Source organism: Sturnira hondurensis, unplaced genomic scaffold (assembly GCF_014824575.4).
Source record: "Sturnira hondurensis isolate 20B ecotype Veracruz unplaced genomic scaffold, ASM1482457v3 Scaffold0016098, whole genome shotgun sequence".
In the NCBI taxonomy this organism is placed as follows: Eukaryota; Metazoa; Chordata; class Mammalia; order Chiroptera; family Phyllostomidae; genus Sturnira; species Sturnira hondurensis.
Genome location: NW_028088729.1, coordinates 926428 through 935882, shown reverse-complemented (window position 1 = coordinate 935882; position 9455 = coordinate 926428).

Here is a 9455-nt window from a genome sequence, read left to right as displayed (position 1 = left end):
CTGTCCTTACAAAGCCCCCATTAGACACTGAATCATGAATGGGGGCCAAGGAGAGGGAAATGCACTCTCTTCTTCCCTATTGCCACCAATATCTGGAATAAATGCAGCCATGGGAGCGGCTAGGGGTTTGGGACAGAGTTGATCCAGTCACCCTAACATTCAAGTTCAGTGTAGAGACTCATGAATGGAGGTGCTCCCTGGCTTGACACTGAGCCTTAGCTATTTTGCTGGTTGTTCTCCTGGAGAAGAAATACCCAGGTTGGGCCCATATTGAGGTAGAGTAGATTTGTGCTGGTACAGTGAACATTGCTAGCACCCCGCTCACAACACCTCCATTCCTTTAATGAATGCTGCATGCCTATTTCCTAGCATCTGTAGGCTTTGCTTCTAAAGACAGGCACCTGTGACCTTCAGAGGATTGTTCCTGGGCACAAGAGTCATCATATCTGTAAAGAGTTAGAAAATGCAGCAAATTTGAGAAAGAAGAACAAAGTAGGAGGGATCACCATACCTGACATCAAACTATATTACAAGGCCACAATGATAAAAAAAGTATGGTACTAGCATAAGAAAAGACACAGATCAACAGAACAGAATAGAGAGCCCAAAAATTAAACCAAGTTTCTATGGACAATTAATATTTGACAAAGGGGGCAGAAGCATAAAATGGAGTAAAAATACTCTCATCAACAAATAGTGTTGGGACATCTGACCAGCTACATGCAAAAAAAATGGAACTCGAACACCAATTTACACCATACACAAAAATAAATTCAAGATGGATAAAAGACTTAAATATAAGTTGTAACACCGTAAAAGTCCTCAAGGAGCCCTGGCTGGTGTGGCTCAGTGAATTGAGCACCGGGCTGTGAACCAAGAGGTTGCAAGTTCGATTCCCCATCAGGGCACATGCTTGGATTGCTGGCCAGGTCCCCAGTGGGGGGTGCGTGACAGGGAAACACACATTGATGTTTCTTTACACTCTTTTTACCTCCCTTACCCTCTCTCTAAAAATAAACAAAACCTTCAAAAAAAGTCCTAGAGAAGAACATAGGCAGGAAAATCTCAGATATTCCATGTAGCAGTATTTTCACCAATATGTCCTATACAGCAAGGGATATAAAGGAAAGAATAAACAAATGGTACTTCATGAAAATAAAAAGCTTCTGCATGGCTAAAGAAAAGACCAACAAAATGAAAAGGGAACCAGCTGTATGGAAAAATATATTTGCCAATGATGCCCTGGAAGGGTTTGATCTCCAAAATATATAAAGAACTCACATGACTCTACTACAGGAATACAAGCAATCCAATTGAAAAATGGGCAAAGGACCTGAACGGACACCTGAACAAAAGACCTGTCCAAGGAGGACATACGGAGGGCTCAGAGACATATGAAGGGATGCTCAGCATCACTAGCCTCAGAGAGATGCAAATTAAAACCACAATGAGATACCACTTTACACCAGTCAGAATGGCCATCCTAAACAAAGCAACAAACAACAAGTGCTGGTGAAGTTCTGGAGAAAAGGGAACTCTAGTACACTGTTGGTGGGAATACAGACTGGTGCATCCACTGTGAAAAACAGTATGGAATTTCCTCAGAAAACTAAAAATGGAACTGCCTTTTGACCCAGCAATTCTACTGCTGGGATTATACCCTAATAAACCTGAAACACAAATTCAAAAGAACCTATGCACTCCAAAGTTCATAGCAGCACAATTTACAATAGCCAAGTGTGTTGGGAACTGCCCTGCCTGGTTTCAGAAGCTGTAAACCCCCACGGCTAAGGCTGAGTGAGCGACCTTCAGACCAGAAGCTAATAAGGAGACAAAACGTATGTCCCTGGCAGGGGCGCTGTTTCTGCTCCTTTTACTTCATCCATAACTGGCCCCCAATGCTTGATCAGTTAGCAAATGACCTAAGATAGGCATGATCATGTGGAGGCCCCTGGGAAGGACTTGGGGGGCTATAGCAAAAGGGGGTGATGGACCTTCGCCCCTCGGCTTTGACATAGCCTGAGTCCTCATTCTGTCTCCGAGGAGGCTCCTTATATCTTGGCTGCCTTACTTCCCCCATCTGACTTAAGCCTGAAACAGTGACAGAGGGCGGTGCAGCCCTGTGCTGGAAGGGGTGGGTTCCCCAGGTGATCAGGTCTAAGAAAGGATATATAAAGTTCTGTGAAACCTGCTTTGCTAAAATGTTCTTAATTAACTTCTGGCCAAGATGGAGGCATAGGTGGAACCACTGTGCCTCCTCGCACAACCAAGTTTAAAACAAAATTTTAGTAACAAAAATGCAACCAAAACACAGAAAATTGAACTATATGGAAGTCCGACAACAACTAATAGTTCTGCTAGACTGGTAAGAGGGGCGGAGCCAGCAGAGGAGTGGGGTTGGGTAGGAAAGATCCGCTGGACTGACCCAGGCACACGGGCAGCCATGGGCGAATCCCAGGTGTGAGGTAGCAATGGGTGGACCCAGTGAGGGCACAAGGTGGCAAATTGACTGCGGTCACACATTCGGGCGCAGATAAACCAGGCAAAGGAGTGAGCAGTGAGACAGACTGCAGCAACAGGAGGCAGCAGAGAGAACCTCCATTGCCCTTTTTGGACTCCACCCCCACATAAAGCATCACAACCCAGCAACTGAGTTGCCCCACCCTGGTGAACACCTAGGGTTCTGCCCCTCATATGTAACAGGTGCAAACAGACCAAAACATTATGGCTCAAGAAGAACTCAAATCCCCAGAGCCAATAACTCTAAGCGACCAAGAAATAGCCAACCTATCAGATGCACAGCTCAAAATACTGGTAATCAGGATGCTCACAGAACTGGTTGATTTTAGTCACAAATTAGAGGAACAAATGAAGGCTAAACTAAGTGAAATGAAGGGAAATGCACAGGAAACCAATAGTGATGGAAAGGAAACTGGGACTCAAAACAAGGGAGTGGACCAGAAGGAAGAAAGAAAAGACCAAACAAAAATATGAAGAAACAAGAATTCAAGAAAATGAGGAGAGGCTTAGAAACCTTCAGGACATCTTTTAACTTTCCAACATCCAAATTGTAGGGGTACCAGACTGGGGAGAGAAATAGCCACGAATAGAAAACTTATTTGAACAAATAATAAAGGAGAACTTCCTCAATCTGGCCAAGGAAATAGACTTCCAGGAAATCCAGGAAGCTCAGAGAGTGCCAAAGAAGTTGGACCCAAGAAGGAACACACCAAGGCACATCATAATTACATCAACCAAGATTAAAATGAAGGAGAGAATCCTAGAAGCAGCAAGAGATAAGAGGACAGTCACCTACAAAGGAGTTCCCATCACACTGTCAGCTGATTTCTCAAAAGAGACCTTACAGGCAAGAAGGGGCTGGAAAGAAGTATTCCAAGTCATGAAATCCAAAGACCTACATCCAAGATTGCTCTATCCAGCAAAGCTTTCATTTAGAATGGAAGGGCAGATAAAGTGCTTCTCAGATAAGATCAAATTCAAGGAGTTCATCATCACCAAGCCCTTATTATATGAGATGTTAAAGGGACTTATCTAAGAAAAAGAAGATAAAACATATGAACAGTGAATGGACAGCAAACTCACAGCTATTAACAACCACACCTAAAACAAAAGCAAACTAAGAGGACAGCTAGATCAGGAGCAGAACCATAGAAATGGAGATAACATGGAGGGTTAACAACAGGGGAGTGGGAGGAGGTGAAGGGGGAAGGTACAGGGAATAAGTAGCATAGATGGTAGGTAGAAAATAGATAGGGCGGAGGGCAAGAATAGTATGGGAAATGTAGAATCTAAAGAACTTGAGACAGGTGGACATAAGTTAAAGGGGGGAATGGTGGGGGAGGGGTGTGCAGGGTGGAGGGGAATGAAGAGGGGGAATAGGATTATGGGAATATTGAATTATTCCCATAATTATTATTATGGGAATCAATAGGAATATTGGTTATGCCAACTGTAATGGCATAATCAATAAAATATATTTTTTAAAAAGAATGCTCTTAATTAAATGATAAAGATCCAAGCAGGAAATGAGTTTGTTTCCCAAAGTTTTGTAGCCCTTTAGGTAACAGGCCCTGACTCAGAATAAGCCTTAGTAGTTCTTTGTATGCCCTCTATTGTTTGATCCTTACTGCCTGACAATGATTAATGAGCTTTACATGTATTCCTGTGCAAAATGAACCCAATAAAAGCCCATTGAGGAAAAGGCTCTTGGCCCTTCTTTGAGATATTGGCCACCTTTCCTCACCAAGCAGATCATGTCTTGGTAGACTTATTTTTATCCATGGCAGCCAGGGGCCCCTGCAGGTGGAGCTCCCCCCCCCCTCAAGTGCTGGAAGCAGCCTAGGTTCCCATCAGTAAACGAGAGGATCAAAACACTGTGGTACATTTACAGAATGGAATACTATGCAGCAGAAAGAAATAAGGAGCTCCTACCCTTCACGACAGCATGGATGGAACTGGAAAGCATTATGCTACATGAAGTAAGCCCAGTGGTGGAAGACAAATAACATATGATCTCACCTGTAAGTGGAACCTAATGAACAAAACAAACAAGCAAACAAAATATAACCAGAGACATTAAAATTAAGAACAAACTGACAGTAACCAGAGGTGGAGAGAGGAAAATAACAGTGGAAAGAAGGGAAAGGGTCATCAAAGAACATGTATAAAGGACCCATGGAAAAAGCCAAAGGGAAGTAGGATTGAGGGTGGGAGGGGGGTGGGTGGGGTGTGGGAAAGTGGTGGTGGGAAAGTGAAGATAAGTGTATTCGAACATTAATTTAAAATGATTAAAAAGAGTTGGTAAATGTTTAGCAACTGGCTCTGTAAAAACAAAGCAAAAACTAAAAAGCAAACAAACTAAACACCCCCCCCCAAAGTCTTGGTTTGTAGCATTTGCCATTTTCCATAGTGTAAATCTCCTACTTTGGTTGATTTCAATCGAACAACCTGATGGTACTGAATTCTGAGTAGGGGATAATTACCTTTCAGGGACAAGTGCCAGCTGGCTCCAGCACACTATTAGTAGGAAAAGCCTGTAATTTCCATTCCTACCACATCCACTGCCAGGCTGCCAATGAAAGACTGCTGTGGAAAAACAAAATCCAGCTCTCTAGTCTTCAGGCAGAACAAACTCTGTGGTGTAACTGACACTCTTGAACTCCTTCTGGGGTTTAGGCTGAGTCTGGGACTTCACATGAAAGTCTACTTTTGCCTGGTTTCCTCCCTTTTGTCATTCTACTTCCTCCACTCCCTTGCTGTTTTTTTCTGGGGGCACTTTCTTAATGAGTCATTTGCACATAAATCTTTATCTGAGGGTCTGCTTCTAGGAGAAACTGGTCTAAGATAGTTAATTACAAATTGTGCTGCCAGGGATAGAGAGAAAACCCTCTTTTTAAAAAGTTTTGCTTAAAAGATGAACAGTGACAGAAAAGAATATGGTTACTTTTAGGTCATGTGTTTATCAAATTTTAGGGTTCTTTGGATTAGGAATTAGAGAATATAAAGTAAAAAAAATTGAAAATTTTTCTTGCTATTCTCTGAATGAGTCCTGTCATCTTGAAGAAGTGAAGAGAATCAAAAGACTGAAGGTTACTAGATTAGGGAGCTACTTGTGAAGAACATTTATTTGAGGGAAAGAACATCTCACTGAGGGATCAGTGAAAATGAGGAAAACAATATTAATTATTATCATTTGCTGAGAGCTTACTGTGTGCCAATCACATGCTTAGTACTCTACTGACATTCAGCAATATGTTTACATATCACATCTTTATTGAGTCCTTACTATGTACCAGACACTGTTGTAATCACTAGTAATGTCAGAAGTAAACAAAACAAAGCCCCTGCTCTCCTGGAGCATACACTCTAAAAATAAACAAACATGGTTATAGTACATCAAATGATACAAAAAAATAAAGCAGGTAAAGAAATGTATTGACTGGGGTGAGGGTGTATATTAGTGTCCTGGGGTTTCCATACTAGATTATCACAAACTGGGTGGCTTAAAACAACATGAATTTATTCTCTCACAGTTCTGAAGGTTAGAAGTCTGGAATCAAAATATTGGCAGGGCCATGCTGTCTGAAGGCTCTAGAGGAAAATCTGTTCCAGGCCTTTCTCTCAGCTTCTGGTGTTGCTGGCAATACTTAGCATTCTTTGTCTTCTAAACAAATTCCTCCAATCTCTGCCTTAGTAGTCTCATGGCATTTTCTCTTGAGTGTCTTGGTAACTCTTCTCTTCTTGTAAGGGCACTAACCATATTAGATTAGAGTGCACACTGATGGCATGTGATCTCATCTTAACTTGATTATATCTGTAAGACCCTGTTTCCAAATAAGGTTACACTCATAGGTCTTGAGGGTTAGATCCTCAACATCAAATGTTTGGGGAAGACACAAGTCAGTTCACAAGGTGCAATCTTTGTAGAGGTGAATATTCTTGCCCTAACTGGTATGGCTCAGTGGATTGGGCATCGTTCCATGGACCAAAAAGTCACTGGTTTGATTCCCACTTGGGGCACATACCTAGGTTGTGGACCAGGTCCCCAATTGGAGGCATGTCAGAGGCAAGCAATTGATGTTTCTCTCATACACTGTTTTTCTCCCTCGCTCCTTCCTTTGCCCTCTCTCTAAAAATAAATAAAATCTTTAAAAATGTATATTGATTTATTTAAAGACAGCAATGATGAACATATTGCATGTTAACAGCATCTTAGTATTGCTACTAAATTAGTTCTGACCTGTAGACCCTCTGAGATCTTCCCTAAAGTGTTAGTTTATTCTAGGATATGAACAAGCTAAACAAAGGACAATACTTGGATAGTGAATTTTATTTGTGTCAAGTCATAATATTTGAGTCTGAAAATCTATGAAATGTGTAAATGTGTTAAAATCTGAGCAATGTTCTCTCAGTTTTGGTGGGCTTATTTCTTTGGTTCACTCTTTGCCTTCAACTACAGCATGAATGATTACTTTTTCACTGTAATCTGCTTAGATGACAATTTCCTATGCTATATGTTGACTTTATTATGCTTTTATTTATTAAGGAAAATGAATAAAAGCTCTTCACTTATTAAAGAGCTAAAATTCATTACAGTTATAGTAAAGTCTATACTTCAAAACTATATGTGTTTTTAATAGGTATAGGTAACTGAATATGGTTTCTGAAGCCACCCATGATCCCATCTTAATCAAATGTCTTAATATCCTCTAATAATTTTTGGTTTTCACCTTCCCTAAACCAAATCCTAAATAAAAATAAAGTGAAATGCTCAAAAATATCTTTTCACATACAAAAGCACTTTTCAGATTTCTCTAAGGGACTCTGAAAATTACAAATCAATAATTAAGTCTGTTTGACAAATTACACTTGATAACTTTCACAGAAGAGTTGCCAAATTAAAAGAGATGCTCAGCTATACTAGGTTAAATTCGCAAAGGTACATTTTTTAATAAGAATACTTTAGAATTTGGAAATTCTGTGGGACATTCTTAGAGATTTATTGATGCCCTTGCTCTCCAGAATATAATTCTGTGTAATAGAGCACTGTAGTTGCTTTGCTTGATGATATTAGGCAATAATAGTATAGTGTCACTGGCTATAATTCTCCTTTTTACATTTGAATCTAGTCCAGTGCTTTTCAATTGGGAATGCCTATCACACTTACCTCTGGAGTTTAATAAACATGCAGATGTTTAGGACCTTCTTCTGACTCATGGAATTTCTTTACTTGATATTTTTGGCATATTCATGATATATCCTAGAAATATTTATTATATGACAATCATCTTTATTAAGTATTTATTATATCAATTATATTATATTTTATACTATTATATTGACATTTTATTATATTATATAGTATCCCTCAGTATTTTTCTCAGTAAAAATATTTATCTATTTTTATAAATCAGATGTAATATTCATTATCTTCCTTGAAAATAGTCTTTTTTAATATTTCTTTTTTTACTGTAGTTTTTCCATTACCATTTATTCCCCTTGTACCACTGTCTCCCAGCAATCACTACATGGTTGTCCATGTCCCTGAGTTTCCTTTTGTTTTGCTCAATCCCTCCACTCCATAATCCCCCTGAAAAGTCTTTTTTATTATTTTTTAATTTTAATTGTTGTTCAAGTAGAGTTTTCTGCATTTTACCCCATCCCAATTCTCCATCACCTAGCTCAAATTAGTCTTCTCTGTTCTATTTTTAATTTATTTTATTTAATTCTTGTTCAAGTATAGTTTTCTGTCTTATATTCCCAGCCTTGCCCCCCCCCCCAGTGCTCCCCACCTCCCTCCCATTTCCACTCCCAACCTTAGTTATTGTCCATGTGTCCTTCATACTTGTTCTTGTGAATCCTTCCCCTTTTCCCCTGTGATCCTCTCCACTCTCCTCTCTGGTCCCTGTCAGCCTCTTCCGTATTTCAGTGTCTATGGTCATATTTTGCTTGCTTGTTTGTTTTGCTGTTTAGATTCCTGTTAAAGGTGAGATCATATGGTATTTGTCTTTCACCGCCTGGCTTATTTCACTCAGCATAATGCTTTCCAGTTCCATCCATGATGTTGCAAAGGGTCAGAGATCCTTCTTTCTTTCTGCAGCATAGAATTCCATTGTGTAAATGTACCATAGTTTTTGGATCCAGTCATTTACTGATGGGCATCTAGGTTGCTTCCAACTCTTGGCTATTGTAAATTGTGCTGCTATGAACATCGGGGTGCATAGGTTCTTTTGGATTGGTGTTTCAGGGTTCTTAGGATATACTCTTAACAGTGGAATTGCTGGGTCAAAAGGCATGTTCATTTTTAGAGTTCTTAGAAAATTCCAATCCTGGCTGGTGTAGCTCAGTGGATTGAGTGCGGGCCTGCGAACCAGACGATCGCGGTTCGATTCCCAGTCAGGGCACATGCCTGGGTTGCAGGCCAGTTCCGGGCAGGGACCCTTGTGGTCAGAGAAAATGCTTGGTATAATTTCAATTTTCCTGAATTTGTTGAGACTTGTTCTGTGTCCTATCATGTGGTCTATCTTTGAAAATGTTCCATGTGCATTTGAAAAGAATGTGTATTTAGCTTCTTTGGGATGAAGGGCTGTATACATATATCAGTTAGGTCCATTTCATCTTGGGTGTCATTTAATGCTGCAATATCTTTGTTGATATTTTGTTTGGAAGACCTGTCCATTTTTGTCAGTGGGGTGTTAAAATCCCCTACTATAATTGTGTTGCTGTCAATATCTTTCTTGAGGGCCTGTAGGATTTTCTTCATATATTTGGGTGCTCCTATGTTGGATGTACACATATTTATGATGTCTTCTTGGTGGATTCTTCCCTTGAATATTATGAAGTGACCTTCTGGGTCTCTCTTTATGGTCCTCTTCTTGAAGTCCATTCTGTCTGATTTGAGAATTGCTACCCTGGCTTTTTTTTCTTGTCCATTT